The sequence below is a fragment of the Diabrotica undecimpunctata genome, chromosome 8 (genome assembly GCF_040954645.1).
Source record: "Diabrotica undecimpunctata isolate CICGRU chromosome 8, icDiaUnde3, whole genome shotgun sequence".
Taxonomy (NCBI): domain Eukaryota; kingdom Metazoa; phylum Arthropoda; class Insecta; order Coleoptera; family Chrysomelidae; genus Diabrotica; species Diabrotica undecimpunctata.
In genome coordinates this window covers 10,892,993-10,909,441 of record NC_092810.1, presented here as the reverse complement: position 1 = coordinate 10,909,441, position 16,449 = coordinate 10,892,993, and the positions used below count along the sequence as shown (strand labels likewise).

The 16,449-nt window shown below is 33.0% G+C and overlaps 1 protein-coding gene across 2 annotated transcripts in view; it reads right to left on the bottom strand.

The window, feature by feature from the left end:
* Tm2 (tropomyosin 2) overlaps positions 1–15,615 on the bottom strand; it is a 43,423-nt gene extending 27,808 nt beyond the window's left edge. For both annotated transcript variants that reach the window (XR_011951583.1, XM_072539684.1), the window contains exon 1: positions 15,461–15,615. The gene's annotated coding sequence lies outside the window, so the exon portion shown is untranslated. The remainder of the gene's footprint in view (positions 1–15,460) is intronic.
* Between the last annotated feature and the right edge of the window lie 834 nt (positions 15,616–16,449).

Sequence of the window (16,449 nt, the reverse complement as noted above, 5' to 3'; positions counted from 1 at the left end):
ATTCACTCAGAAGACCTCTTTAAACAACTAGCATAACATCGATGGTACATAGATGAACCATGTCAGTAGCAACACTAATGAATTCTTCTCAAATGGATGAAAAAATTAAATCAAAAGGCTGTTAATTAAGGATTGAAAATTAATAACAGTAAAACAAAAATTAATGTGAATAAGCTACTACCATCTTTATGCCGGGCCAAATAATAGATTAGTTTTAGCAGGGATTACTAGAACCCTCCAAAGAAGTAACAAATATAAGTAGTAATTAAATCGGAAGTGTCCATCAGCATCAAAAGAAGAGCATTCAACCTGTGTGTCTTGCCAGTCCTTACATAAGGAGCTAACACTCTTACCCTTACCAATAAAAACAGACAGATAGTTAGAAATATCCCAAAAAAAAATGGAACGATCAATGCTTAACCTAACACTGAGAGAGAGGGTAAGAAACCAGGAGATATGAAGAAAGTAAAACCAGTTCAACCAGTGTGTTTTATTAGTCCTTACATACGGTGCCAACACTCTTACCCTTACCAAGAAGACAGTCAGACAGTTAGAAATATCCCAAAGAAAAATGGAACGCTCAATGGGAGATGAACAAGCAAGATTTTGGAATTAAGAACAATGATTATAAACGCAGTCAAGGCAGCCCTTTCACCATCCTACGGAGGAACAGTGAATCGACTAAATCTGGGGTAAACATTCTACTCTATTAACCGTTCTCGGTAGCGCAGAATCTCATCTTTGGGGTATAGAGAGTCATAATATACGTATAACTCGTTTTTTACATCTTTATTGATGACACAGTATTTACAACTTTAATTAGAAAGTAACGACCGACTAAATTACATTACGATTATTAAGTTACCCAATTCCTTTCTGTTTACCTTTTTATAACATCAAGATTCTGTTACACATTAACTCGTTACTAAGCCAAGTATGTTGATGAAACTGCTGAATCTACAATGTTAGCTTAAAGTGTAGCAAAAGTATTTTGAAATAAGACACGAGTGCAACAGCACTGGGTGTTTAACTGTGCATGGAAATAGAGGCTGTATGATGATGATAATTAAAGAATCGCGAGTTTCCTGAAAACTTATGGAAGCTGCGTAAACTTAAGAACTGTGTACGTACATACGGAGAGAAAACAGCCTCGCTTACTAAATACTATGCCAGAATAGTATACAAGAATAACATCACACAATGAATACACAAAATATATAACAGATATCAGTGAAGAAACTTGGTTAAGACCTATTTCCAAGACTGAATGAATGTGTATTGATAAAGAAATAGATTGATTACTCTTCTTTTTATTTAGATTGATACGTTGCTATTGAAGATATCTATGTTTTCCTTATGTTGCATACTGTGACGATACAGGAGAATAAGAAAAGCATACAGTTCAGTTCTTAATTTAAACCTGCTTAAAATAAATATGTGATGAGTAGAAACGAATTGATCGGGAGTAGTAAATCGATGTGGAGAGCTGCTATTTTGTGACGGAACTTGTGACGATGCAATCTTGTGCCGCTAGTTCCGTAACGATACTCGTGACGACGCCATCTTGTAGCGCTAGTTTCGTGACGCTCGCCTCAGCATTTTAGTATAGAGAAAAAAGTAATACAATGCCAGTATAGAAGATTTGTTTCAAAAAATAGACAAAAGTAACAATACTCTAGATAAATCAAGTAGGTATTGGAAGACCACTGAAAAAACTGGAAAAAGTATAAGGAAATTGGTGTGTTTCCTTATAAAGCTATTATTAGTAGATAGGTACTTCAAAGCAGCAATTAGAAAGGCGTGATATATTCTGTTGTAGATGAGAAAGAAATACTAAAAAAATAAATAAGAAGAAGAATTTATGTGACATTAACATAAAAAATGTTTAGGCAATGTCATATTTAAGTTACGCTTATGATCGGAAAATGTATCTAAGATATACTAATATCGGTAAATAATTATTTTCAGCATTATTCTATAAGCTACATTTTAATTTTATAGCATGTATTCTATTTTACAATCACCAGTGATCCTTTGTGATGTGGGAAATATATTCCTATCGCGAATAAAACACAATCTACACGAAAAGAAGTTCTCAGTTTACTTGTAAAATTTTCACAGTCTAAAGTAAGAAGACACTAAAATTAGAAACTCTGGGATTTGCGCTATTGGATATCTCTATATATCTTTCAGGCAAGAATTTTTAGTGCTGGCGTGTCCACATCTCAAGCGACAGATGTTCATATTTTGGATAAAAAAAAATCTTTTGAAGAGAATAGCTAGTTAATGAAAGATGATTTAATATGGATGCGAAGTAATTGTACGTTCGAAATATAAAGATACTAAAACCGTTTATAAAAGTTTCTCTTCTAAAACGATTAAGAATAATTTTTTCTATGTTTTAAATCAGTGCAATAAATATTTTATTGAGTTTCTCTACGATTTTACATAACCATAAATATTCAAAACGACGCCATATTTAGTCCATTTTCTGCTAGATTCTATTACAGTATACTCGTAGAGTATAAGCAATTCAGTAAAATGAAGAGAACTATATAAAAATAGAAGAAAGCCTTATGAAAATCAATTGGGGAACAATCCCAAAAGTGTTTCTGCAATGGAAAAACCATTTCCACATATTCCAATAATTTAATAACAAAGAACCACACATTTAACCATAATTTTCAATTTTTTTATAAATAACACAAAATTAATTTGCTTTAACCTTTAGTAATTTTGTAAATTTAAAAATATAGAACTACTCTTAACCCTTTCATAGACGATGGGAAAATAAATGCCCACCATCAAATATTCGTTTTATGGGCGATGGGAATTAGAATTTCCAAATAGTATCAGTGCTGCCATCTTACCAAACATTGTTAAAGTGTCATGCATTACACCACATGGTTAGAGACGGAATCTGTACAGATGTTTATTATCGTAGTTTTGTGAGATTTAAATTCGTAAATTAAAAATTAGGTACGTAATAGGGTTTATGTTTTATACATTAGGTAATATAAAGGGGTTGTTTATCATGATTACTTGTTTATAAAATCGATTAAGTTATTTTGAGAAGTTTTATAATGGGATATATTAGTGGGAAACATACGTCCCACTGTCCAAAAATGTGTAATTTTAAAGCGGGAAACATATTTTTCACTGTAACTGTTTCTGTCATCAACTAATCACCAAATTTCTTGCAGTTATATGGCATTTGGATAATCCTCGCCATGTATAGGCTGCTATAAACTACTTGTAGAGCCTATCCGACAATTAAATCAGTTGATGACTGTGATGATGAAGCTTAACAAAAAATGTAATTTCTGAATTGCATTGCAAGCTCTGAAAATAGTAGAAGCTGTTGCGCAAGTATTGGTGATATGGCAAATAAAACTGTACTGTCCATTTTACCCCCAGAAGATGTTGTCCAATCCCTAAAGGAAACTAACAATACAGAACATATATGGGGTCAGTAAACTGATTAAATTTTTAGTGAACAGACTTTCATGAAACTGCAGATACTGTTATCAATTTTCAAAACACAACAGAGAAATAACTTATTTTGTTGAATATTTTTGGTGAAGAAACTCTACAAATGATTGTAGACCAGACTCACTGTACATTTTACAAGACCTGAATCGAAGAAGTAATAAAAATCAAGGACCAGGTTCATCCATAACTTGGATCAATACATGTGTCGATGAAATTGAAGCTCTCACTGGCCTGTGGATTATGATAGGAATTCATCAGCTTCCTCAGTTAACGAACTATTGGTCCAGTGATCCCTATTTTGCGGTTCCAGGTAAAGCACAAATTATGTCATCTAAAAGATATAAAAAATATTCACTTGAATTTCAATCCAAAAACAAAACAAACAGCGGATCAAGGATATGATAAACTTCATAAAGTTAGGTAGCTTTTTGGAAAAATAAACCAGTCGTGTGGCAGCGTATAAAACCCTTCCTCATTTCTGACAGTGGACGAATCTATGATCCATTTCAAAGTTAGGTCATCCATCAAATATCCTTGAAACCAATAAAAAGAGGTTTGGTATTTGGCTGGTTCTGTAACTGGATATATTTGTAAATTTGACATTTACACACGAAAATCTGGCGGAAAAGATCAAACTTATGGTCTAGATGAGAAGATTGCCTTAGTCCGACTTCTTCTTTGACTAGATAAAAATAATTGATTCAAATGGCACAATAAAATTTAGTTGCAAATTTAATATTAATTATTTAACTTTCTTGGTCATTCGTGACTGCTATTTCTGATCTCTTGCTATTTTGACTACACGGGTCTCCTCTATTCTGGTTATATGGTTATTCCATTCTTTTTTTTCTATTTTGTGTCCATTCATTTATACACGTTACAATTTCTTCTAATGTCTTTACTTCTCTTCTCTTCTCTTCTCTTCTCTTCTCTCTCTCTTTCTTATCTCTCCGTTTCCAGTAGTCTTTGCGTTGTAGCTGTGTCGAGTCTTATTTCTGAGGCATATGTCTTTATTGATCTTACACTGGCTTTATAAATTCTCGCCATATAGTATTATTAAGGCATCTTGCCAGTCTATTTGGTGTTTGTACTTGATCTCTCACTTCTTTGTCCAGGTCTCCATAGCTGGACAATGTAATTCCCAGGTACTTTATTTCCATTACCTGTTCAATACTGATGCCATAAATTTCTATTATACATCTGGTTGGTTCTTTGCTGACTACTATTTTTCTAGTTTTCTGAGATGAGATTGTCATATTAAATTCTTTTGCTCTTATGTTAAATCTGTGAACCAGTCTTTGCAGACTATCTTCATCTTGCTATCAATATTGCGTCGTCCTCGTAACAGAGTATTTTGATTTCTTTGTTTCCTATTCTGTATCCTCTTCTTTTGTTTTGATGATTTCATCCATGATCAAATTGAAGAGCATGGGGCTCAATGAATCCCCTTGTCTTATTCCGCTGCCTATTTCTATAGGTTCTGTAGTTGTCCATCTATTCTGACTTCCATTTTGCTGTTTTGGTAGATGTTTTCGATAATATTTATAATGTTTAGGGAAACTTCTCTATTATTATAATTATTGAACGTAAACCCAAGAAATACTAATATTCACTACTAAATTATTGTTCTCCAAACGATAGTACCACTGTATAACGAAAACATAAAGATATTTTTAAAACAAAACTATATTGTCCCAGACTTGTTGCAGAATACAACTCATTTGTAGGTATACATCTAGAAAGAAACAGAACACACCTTTATTATTCATTTCAAACAAGCGAATGGTTCCAGAAGAAGTCCAACTTACTAATGTTGGTAATTATATACCAAATAAAGACAAAACTATAAAAAATGTAGGCTCTATAGCCCAAAAGCAGCAAAAAGCAGAACCAAATATGTATGTGAGTCATTCCAGGTACCTTCGTGCATTTATCCTTCGTTTTTCATGGACAGTAAGTTATTTCTATGAATGTTTTTGTCAATTAAATAATTATATGGAAGTAGTTATTACGTTTTAGGTATAAAATATGCCAAGGTTTGAGGCAGTGGGAAAAATATTTCCCACTTTCAAACAATTTTGAAAAACTAGGCCTAAACAAAACATTTAATAATCAGGTGTTAAAACCTTATTTTTAAATTAACTTTTCTTGTCTATGAAAGAGTTAATAAACCTCGCAAATTTCCTGTTATTCATTGTCTTAACCTAAAGACAAAAGGTTTTTGTTTAAAATGAGTAAATTGACTAAAGCTAGTGTTGGAATGTATTTGAGATTGAAATAATGCTTCTCATAAAGATAATATTTAACCAAATTTATGACAATATAAAAATAAGTTTAGTGAAAATGAAAATCAATGATTACGTTATATTCATATACCTAGTAAACATAAAATCCATAATCCAATGTTATAACAGTAAGAACCTCAGTTTGCGGAAGGAGATATTTTCGATTTTGTACCCAATGACCCATTTCAAATATCCGCAAAATTCTTTAAATGAGTTCATAAACATTGGATCCATCCAATGTCAATCGGTTGAAGCAAAATATTGCTGAAATATTTCAGCAGATGTTTCATAAATCTAAACAATTCAAAAATAACGCACTGACGTACATTGGCCTAATTTCTAATTTTTGATCATCATTAAATGTATTCATAATCAATGAACTGTAATATTGTAAATATAATTTTACAAAGTGGAATAATGCAAATATCTTAAAGCTTTATGTATCAAAACTGCTATAAGGCATATATAAGAGTGCATATATCAATTTTCTCAACATTCCTTGCTATGTTAAGTTACCGGTACAGTGATACCTAGTTCTGTATCTGTTTGTTCTGCTATTTCAACTGGATCTGGAATCTTGCCAATTGAGTAGGATATGTATACATCGTTTTATACTTTTAGAACATTTTACTGTGAATTAGTGGGTATTACATGTATCCAACAACTTTTTCTCCTCGGTTTTATGATACTGAATCGTAAACTAATTTAGACGTGGATTAAATTTCAATTTTTGAAAGTTTAAAATACGGTACAGAAAAAAAAAGCAAAAAAAACAAATATTTTTATACCTATTTGTTCAATGTAAACGTGGTCCTTGTAGAGCAGGAGCCTAAATAAATCTCAAAGTATGCCACATTGAGAACATATCAAACATAATATAGAATATAGTCTGAGTCAGAAAATAGTTATGAACTTTTTTGGCAAGATATAATGAAGTATGTTACAGGTATCATATAGAAATTCACCTTCTTCTATTTATCAATCCGCAGATCTGATCTAGAAGGACTTAGTAGCCATCGAATATAGATACAGGGTTTCGCAGACGATATCGTTACAGTGGATTAAAGTGGACAATAATTTTTCAGGGATTTTCGAGAGAGGATCTTTTCATTTTGCAAGTTCTAATACAGAGAACCAGGGATGTAAACTACAATGTGTTTGCATGTTTCATTGATTTTGAGGAGGCATTTGACAAAGCACCACATAGGAAACTAATACTACTACTAAGGATTTCCACAGTTTTCACTGTCTTCCTTCACTCAACCGTTTTCTCCAATTTTCCCTGTCATTCCAGTCTCCATCTCGCAGGGTTCTTTTCTCCATAGCCTCGTCGATTTCATCTCTGAATGACCTTCGGGGTCTTCCTCTCTTTCTTCTTCCAATCGGGCTCCATTCTGTGATTTTGTTTATCCAGCGTCCTCTGTCCGCTCTTCTGACGTGGCCGTACCAGGATAGTCTCTTCTCCTCTATATAGTCGATTATGTCTGATTGCACTCCCATTCTCCGCTTAATCTCTGCGTTTTCAATTCTGTCTCTTTTTGTAAGTCTACAGCTTCTTCTCAGGAACTCCATTTCTACTGCTCTTATTCTACCTCTATTTCTCTTGTTTATTGTCCAGTTTTCGGACCCATATGTCAGGATACTTCTTGTCAGGGTGTTATATATTCTCTTTTTTGTCTTTATCGTAATGTTCTTATCCCACAACACTGAGTTTAGTTGTCTTATACAGTTTCTTGTTTGTCTCAGTCTGTTGTTTATATCTTCTTCTGTTGTTCCCTGGTTCGATATTATGGTTCCTAAATACTTGAATTTATCTGTTCCATTTATTTGTCTTCCCTCGTCTATCTCTAGGTTTCTCATATCCTTGTTTTCTGTTGTTAGGTATTCGGTTTTCTCTAAGTTTATTTCCATTCCGTTGTTTTTATATTCTTCTTCTAGTTTTCTGAGCATAAAGCTGAGATCTTCTTCATCTTGTGCGATGACTACTTGATCGTCGGCAAAACTTAAGGTGTATAGGTATTCGTCTCTTACTGGTATGCCCATTCCTTCGCACTTTCTCCTCCATGGTTTGAGTGTCTTTTCCAAGAATATTTTAAACAGAGTAGGGGACGTAGCCCAGCCTTGTAGAAGTCCTTTTGCCGTCTTAAACTAATCAATATCCTAAAAACATCAGTAGGTACTCAATGGTAAGGATATAAGACTAATCTCAAACTTATATCTCAAACAAAAAGTAACAGTGTGATTCGAAAATGAACTGAGATCCGAGATCTTTACATTCGGAAAAGGAGTTCGACAAGGTTGCTTACTGTCACCATCATAATTTAACATATGCTTTGAAAATATCTTTAGAGAAGACCTAGACCACTCAGGCGAAGGATTACAGTAAATGGACTACTTATAAATAATATTAGATATGCAAACGATACCGTATCGCCCTCAGATATGAGCAGAGATCCAAAGAATGATGAATTTTGATGTGGAAATATGTTACAAATACGGCCTAAAGCTAGATTGTAAGAAGTCAAAAATAGCGATCATTATTATATTAAATAACAATTATATAATGAGTATATAATAATGATTATTATTAGTAATAGCATTAACATAAACGCCAAAATTACGATACACGATATACCGTTAGATAGAGTGGCAAAAATATGCTATTTGGACTGCAATATTAAGGATACTTGAGATCACAGCAACAAATAAAAACTTATAGTCAAAAAGCCAGAAGCTCTTCTAATGATCTAAGAAAGATTCTTTGCAACTTCTTCAACTCTTGTGAAACTCACAGAAGATGCCATAAAACCCCATGTTAAGGGTTTCATATATACACTACACAACTAGCCCATTTACTTTCCAGGGGCAAAGAAAAGCCAAATAAACTATTAACGCCATATAGAACATAAACTTGGGTTATTGTGATCACAATATGCGTAATAATAAACACCAACTTCTACAGTTGGTTCTCTAAGGCAAGATTGAGAGCAAGAGAGGCCCTGGATGCAGATGTATATCCTGCTTGGCTAAACTCAGTAAATAGACTAGTTTAACACGTCAACTGATCTATTTCAAGCTGCTGCAAATAGAATAACATAGGTCAATGTGGTCGCAAGATCCCAAGAAGATAGACACCTTTAGAAGAAGAATCGGTATATTTACCGAGAAAAAATATTCTCTGGTACGTTTTTATCTGCGCCTTAAACTAAAATACATAAACAAATGGTATTTAATAAGGAATCTGTATGTAAACTCTTCCAAAATAAAGCTAATTACTTTCAGACATCGGCTAAATCTCCCCAGGTTGACCTCAGTGGTAAAAAATATGATAATGCAGACATGGTAGCTAGTCATACTATTCCATAAAGACAGACTCTCATGAATATCAAAGATGCCCAGAAAAGTACATAAACAATCTATCATTGGTCTCCTTTGCGGAAATTTCGCATTTAGGTGGCCTTTTAATCATCCTGAGACTTTTAAGAGCAACTAATTTCAAAATCATCCTAAAATAAAATTCAGAAGTGACTCGAAAAAAGCAATAACAATAAATAGAGAGCTCAACGGAGGTCTCTACAAATCCATGTAAAGAAATTCATAAACAATATTGACTAGAAGCAGAGAAATTGTTACTAGAGATTTTAACTCAGGAACCGAAAGAAATTGTAAGTGAACCATGATGCTGAACACGCGAAGTAGAGAAAGAAACACATATTTTCTGATTGTGAAATGTTTAGTGTTATTAGCGGGTATTCACCAGCAAAATAAGTGTTGAGCCAGAAGAAATCCTTAAACTCCCTATAAAAAACTTGCTATCTTTTATCAAGACCACAGAACTTCTTGGTGAAATTTCATGAAAAGGAAAAGTTTGGTACAAAGGTCTCACTACCCAGTAGTGTCACATCTGATACGAAGAAGGAAGTTTTGCTTGTATTATAGCTTTCTAGTAAATATGCTAGATAGAATATATGGGTCGCAGACGACACTGTTCTAATGGCGGAATGTCTTGAGAATTTACAACAAATGGTTGACAGGATAATAGAAGTCAATGAAGAAAATGGATTGTCTCTAAACCTACACAAGACATAATTTATTGTGATTACAAAAGCTCAACAGCACCAAAAAAGCTTAACAATACATGGAAACAAATTTAAGAAATTCAAAAATATAAACCTCTGGGAATAATAATTAATGAAATTAATAATTACACAGAAGAAATTAAAGCAAGAATAGGACAGACAAGAAACGCTTTCGACAATCTGAAAAAGTATTCTGCAGCAGACACATTACAATAATTTTTTTAACGATACGACTTCTGAGTGTTAACGGGTTACAGGCTTGGACGTTTAACACATATTGAAAACCTTCGAATAATAAGCCAACAGAAGAATATTACGAATAAGTTGTGTGGATAAGGTCCCGAATATCGAGGTGTCGAGAACAATAGGAAAAAAGAGGTTTTAAAAATCATGAAAATTAGAAACTTAAAATGTCCGGGACATGTCATGCGGAGTGAGCGTTATAACTTGCTGCAATTAACAATCCAAGTAAGAATACAAGGTAGAAGGAGTCTCGGAAGAAGATTCATCTCCTGGATAAACAATTTGAGAGCTTGGTTTAACTGCACTTTTGCTGGTCTCTTTCGAGCAACGGTTTGAAAAGTGAGAATTGCCGTGATGATTGACACTTTCTTAGAGGGTTATGGAACAATACAAAAGTATCATTAGGGCAATAGTGAGTTAAAACAAAGTAGGAAGAATGTATTAAGAATAAACAAACATGAATGCGGGACAATTGCCGAAAATGATGGTAAAACTAGAAGAAACAAGGGAATTTTGATGTAAGTATTTTCTAAGAACATATTCACAGTTTTAGGTATACAACAATGAATTCAAAAAAGTATGTAAACATGAGCAAATATAAATCCTGTGTGCCTATAATAGAGTGATATTTCTTAAAATACCTAACGAAGAATGTAAATCAATACCAAATTTTAGCAAAAGCGAAACAGTATAAAATACAAGATACAGAGAAAAAAATCAATACTAGAACCTATTGTTCAAAACAAATTTAAGCAAATCTTTATAAATGTGAAACGTAAAAACCAAATGATTTTGGTTAGATACAAGATTTAAGTATTTCAAATTATTGTAAATTCTGTAAGTTATGTGACCAACTATACTACCCAATACATATCACAAGAATCAATTAATTTGAATGAAAAATGCTTTGTGAAACTGAAAACTAATCAAATTTTAATTTTAATTTTAACTAATCAAAAATATTTTATAGAAACTGTGAGATAGGAATGACAGTGCAGCTATCTAAATATATATTTTAGACAATTTCTATAGTTAGTAGCTAAAACATTTGTGGTTATCTCATATTATCTCATATTTTGGCTTTGAAAAATTACATAAAATGTTTACAAATTATAGGATAGGAAAAGGTGGAACATCCGTTAATTATTAGATAATAGTTAAGATAAAGCGTAGGTGGAACTATTAATAATACATTTGATTACCAAAGTACCTATGAACGCAAATAAATACCAAAGATTTCTCTGTATTCCTGATAACAAAGGCTAAAGAGCTATAACTATAACAAATCAAAAGTCAAAAAGGATGGCTGCTTTTAACACATTTCCACATAGAAATCCTTAAACTCCTCAGAAGAAAGTTGCTGGCTTTTATATAAAGGACAAGATATCTGGGCGGAGTTAAATAGTCCTATAGGGAACAGCCCCGTCAAGGCAGGGTTTGGAGCTGGAGCAAATGTCACCGATCAAGTACCAAAAAAGTAGCGTCTCGCGTGATATATGAAGAAACAGATGGTATCAAAATCAGTATACTTTATTTTCTTTCACTTATTACCAGTATTTAAAGCAATCGTTTAAACTAGGAAAACAATGTGAAGGTTTAAATTCCATAAAAATCAGGAAATTGGAATACTTCAGGCACGTCATGAGAGGTGAAAAATACGAACTACTAAGGAATATAATGCAGGGTAAAATCAAAGACAGAAGAAGCGTAGGAAGACGTAAAAACTCGTGGCTACGCAATCTCCGTGAATGGTTTGTAACTATTCAGGCGTGTAACCAACAAAATTATAATTGCCAGAATGATTTCCAATCTCCGATAGGAGCGGAACTTGAAGAAGGAGAAGAAAGCAATCGTACTGTTTAATCAATATTTTGATATATATGTTCAATCTAAGACAGTGATCTGAATTGTAATCTATAAGATAGTGTTTCGAACATTAAGTAAACAATCTCAATTGCATATAGTCTACCATAAAAATTGACTACAGCTTTAATCTGATCTATCTATCTTAAGAGATATTTGGACAAAATTAAGCAGTTTTAATTGTTTTATTTTCCAGTTAAACCATCATCATTTTCTTGCATCAGAACAGTCATCAGGACAAAGGTACCTTGAAAATATAGCGATAGGAGATTTTAAATTTACAAGCATGAAAGACTTCACATGTCTGTGTTCACTAGATACGTCAGACAACAACATTAGAGAAGGAGTTAAGAGAAGAAAACATAATGCAAGTATGTAGAGTTTATAAGGGACTAGTTAGACAACCTATCAAAAAAAAACAAATTGCCAAATGTATAAAATTCTTATATTGCTACTCATAACATACGATCAGAGACATTGTCAAACAATCAAAAAATGTCGAGGCTACCTTTGAACAAAAAATTCTGAGACACATATAAATTCTACAGCGAGCTATACAAAACCCCTGAAACACTTGATAAGCCATCAGTAACCAAGAAGATGTACCAGAAGTCCTTCCAGAAGTAGAATCGACAGTTACAAAAATGAAAAGCGGCAAAGCTGCTGGAATAGATGGATAGCATAACAGTCAATCTGCTCGCTGGCAAAAAAACCTGGAAAATTTTAGCAGGCATATTTACAGAGGATACCTCAGCCATCTAAGATCTGCAGATGATTGTTAATATTTATGCAGAACTACAGGAACAACTTAAAGTAAAGGATATATTGCTCAAACAAATACAACAGAGATATTTGCAGTATTTTGGACTCATTGCTAGAAGAACAGGTACGATGGAAAAACTGATAGTCGAGGGTAGAGTTGAAGGAAAGAGACCTCCAAGCCGTTGGGTACATCAAACAAAAATACTGATTAACCAAGGGTTACATGAAGCCGAACAACTAGCCCAGGACAGAGAAGGGTGGAGAGAAATCGTGCAAAAACTGTAAACGCCTGATGGTGTCACCACATCCCAAAAGGGATTGGGACTGAGGAGGAAGACAGGAACTTATAAGCGACCTAAATGCAGCAAGTAGTAAAGTTGGCCTAAAATGAATTTTTTGGAGAAAAACCAAAACCATGTACAACGAGCTAGTGGATGTCCAAGATGTAATAATAAACAATACTGCATTTGAAACATGTATACCTGGGACAACTAATACATAAATCTGACTTCTTAGTCCCAGAAATCAACAAAAGATTGAAACTGGCTTTGGCATCTTTTGGTAAACATGCAGTTCTATTCAAATCGAGGATGCTACTCCACCTAGAGAAAAAAGCATTCGACCAGTGTATTCTATTAATCATGAGATACGGCTGCGAAACTTGGACACAAAAGAAAGAGATAATAGCGAAACTCAGTCACTCAAAGGTCAATGGAACGATGCATGCTAGGTATAACAAAGAGAGATCAAAAAGAAATGGATCAGACAGAAAAACGAGGTCACTGATGTAATCCAGAGAATTAAATCTTTAAAATGGTAGTGAGCGGACATTTAGCGAAAGGGACTGATAATAAATGGTCCACTAGAATTACACTGTGGTATCCAAGAGGCATTAATAGACCAAAAAGGGGTCCAAATTTAAGATGCGACTATACTATAAGGAAACAAGTCGGTACAACGTGGCATAGAAAAGCGAATATTAGACAATCGTGGGTAGAAATGAAGAATGACTATGTAAACAGAACGATATACCCAAGAAACTTACTAAACAGGCACCAATAATGATAAAGATGAAATTCAAGTCTCATACTATAACATCTGAAGTATAAATACTTGAAAGTATTTACTGTAATGTAAGTTGTTCTATGGATATGAACCTTTTAAAATCTTGGAATTGAAATGGAATTGCTTAAATACGCTGGCAAAAAATCTGGAAATTATACCCAAGAAATTTACTAAACAGGCACCAATAGATCGAAGAACAAAGGGAAGACCCAGACTAAGATATCTGGAACACGTGGGACAAGATCTGAAGATTCTGAAAAAACGAACTATGAAAACAACGAAAATAAGAAGTCGAAATGGAGGAGCTTCTTAAAGCAGGAAAAAACTGATATAGTTCGAGCTAATAATGATGAAGATGAAATTCAAGTCTCATACTATAACATCTGAAGTATAAATACTTAAAATATTTACTGTAATGTAAGTTGTTCTATGGATATGAACCTTTTGAAATCTTGGAATTGAAATGGAATTGCTTAAATACGCTGGCAAAAAATCTGGAAATTATACCCAAGAAATTTACTAAACAGGCACCAATAGATTGAAGAACAAAGGGAAGACCCAGACTAAGATATCTGGAACACGTGATGATATAGATCGAGCTAATAATGATCAAGATGAAATTCAAGTCTCATACTATAACATCTGGTATATGAATACTTATGAAGAATTCAAACTAACATATGAAGTATTCACTGTAATGACAGTTGTTCTATGGATGTGAACCTTTTAATATCATTAAAAACTAAAACGGTAACAAAACTATTAAAATTGTTAACAATTTAATCAAAAACCTCGTATTTGGCACAATTATGAATGCATTAGTCAAAACTAACTGCCTTCATTTTTATTGCATGATAAAATCGGAAGCAAAGAGTTTAGAAGGATTTCATAAGAAGAGGATGTGTCTACAATTATCCTACAAGAGAATTATCCTGAATTATATATAAATAATATACTAAATCTTTCCAATTTTCCATCTTGCAACAAAATAGGAAGAAAATTGTGTTTTAAATGAACAGAAACAGTGAATTACAACAAGGTTGGGTCCTGAAACTCAAGTAGTCATTATTTAATGGATTTAATGTAATTAATATGACCAGTATTTGTATGTAATTGTAAGATAACAATTAAATGTTAAAATATCTATAAAATACTGAATTCAATCAATATTCTTTATTTTATTAAATACTTAGTTCAAATATATTTTCATATTGGTAGTAGCTTATAGAAAGGGAACTCAGCAAAAGTGATATTAGAAAATTAAAATAAAAATTTCTAGGCCTGGCTGGACTATACCAGATTTTTCCTCCCACTTTTGACACTCGATACCAAATGTCTTAAAATTAAAAATAGCACGACCAATCAAAAGTGAGGTTATGCAGGTGGTCAAAAATGGCACACATACTTACATAAATGTGTTGCTTTGTGAAAATACCGTGAAAGTGGATGTGGGATGTGTTTGATATAAATCCAAACTTACCAAAATGTTTAGTTATCGAAAATTTCACAAAATCTCCAATTTGACGGTATTTTCACTAAAAAGCACCAAAAGTCATGCATGTATTTTCTTCACATTTGATCACTCTTTAATTTATACCACAAAATATCACATTTTTTTAATAATTGTAAAGAAAAAACACTTTGGCATTGAAAAAAAATCACTTCACCTACCTGTGCCTGAGGACGACCGGAGGTTGACGCTGTCCTAAAAGCTACAAGCGTCCAGACGCTCGAAAAAGCACCGCTGCCACTTCTACCTACTCCTTTCCCGTTATTCCCCTACCCCCTTCCACAGTGACTTAAGTCTAGTTCGTGCCAGACGTTCCCAAAATATTGCGAGAGCACTAAAATATTCCCGAATTCTAAAAGTATTTCGAAGATTTTTTGTATCCGATATAAAATTAAAAGTGTTTTATGGTCGGCGTAAACTTGATCACGGAAAGAAATGGTTTGCATTTTTGAGACTCGGATTTTTTTAAACTTTGATAATTAATAGATTTATATGCAATATTAATAGTAAACAGATTATTCAGTATTACAAAAACATTATGGTAATCATTCGTAATTATATTTATATTATACATTGACACGAGTAATTAATGTAAAATCCTTATTTTGAAAATAGAAAGTCTTATTCATTTAGTAGTAAAAAGTAAATTATACCAATAAAAACGCATAGATAACGGAAATAAAAATATAATTCATATATTACACAATAGGGAAAAGAAATATGCTTTATGGTCACTGAAAATTGTACAATTTTATGGACAACGCTTAAAAAAGTAAAAAAATATAACAACTTGGAGATATATTTAGTGACAAAGATGTTGGTAGTAAATTTCTTGATGTACAGTAGTGAACGCATATTCTTGGCTAATATGCGGATACCTTTGGTAGTCCATGGTTCGTGATGTTTTGACTTAATTGTAATTAAAGGAAATGCCTTATTGAAAATACAGACAAGCCTATCTAAAATAAATCACCGAAATTATAGTCCACGTCTACAGAGGGAAAGTTCCACCCAGAAGTCAAGCACAAATTTTGGAATTTACGAAAGTTCTGAGCGGAATAAAAATATTTGTTTAGAGTGTTAAACTTGGAATATACTGCTTCTAATTCTTCTGGTAATTCTTGTAGCAGAATTAACGTGAATTGTGAAA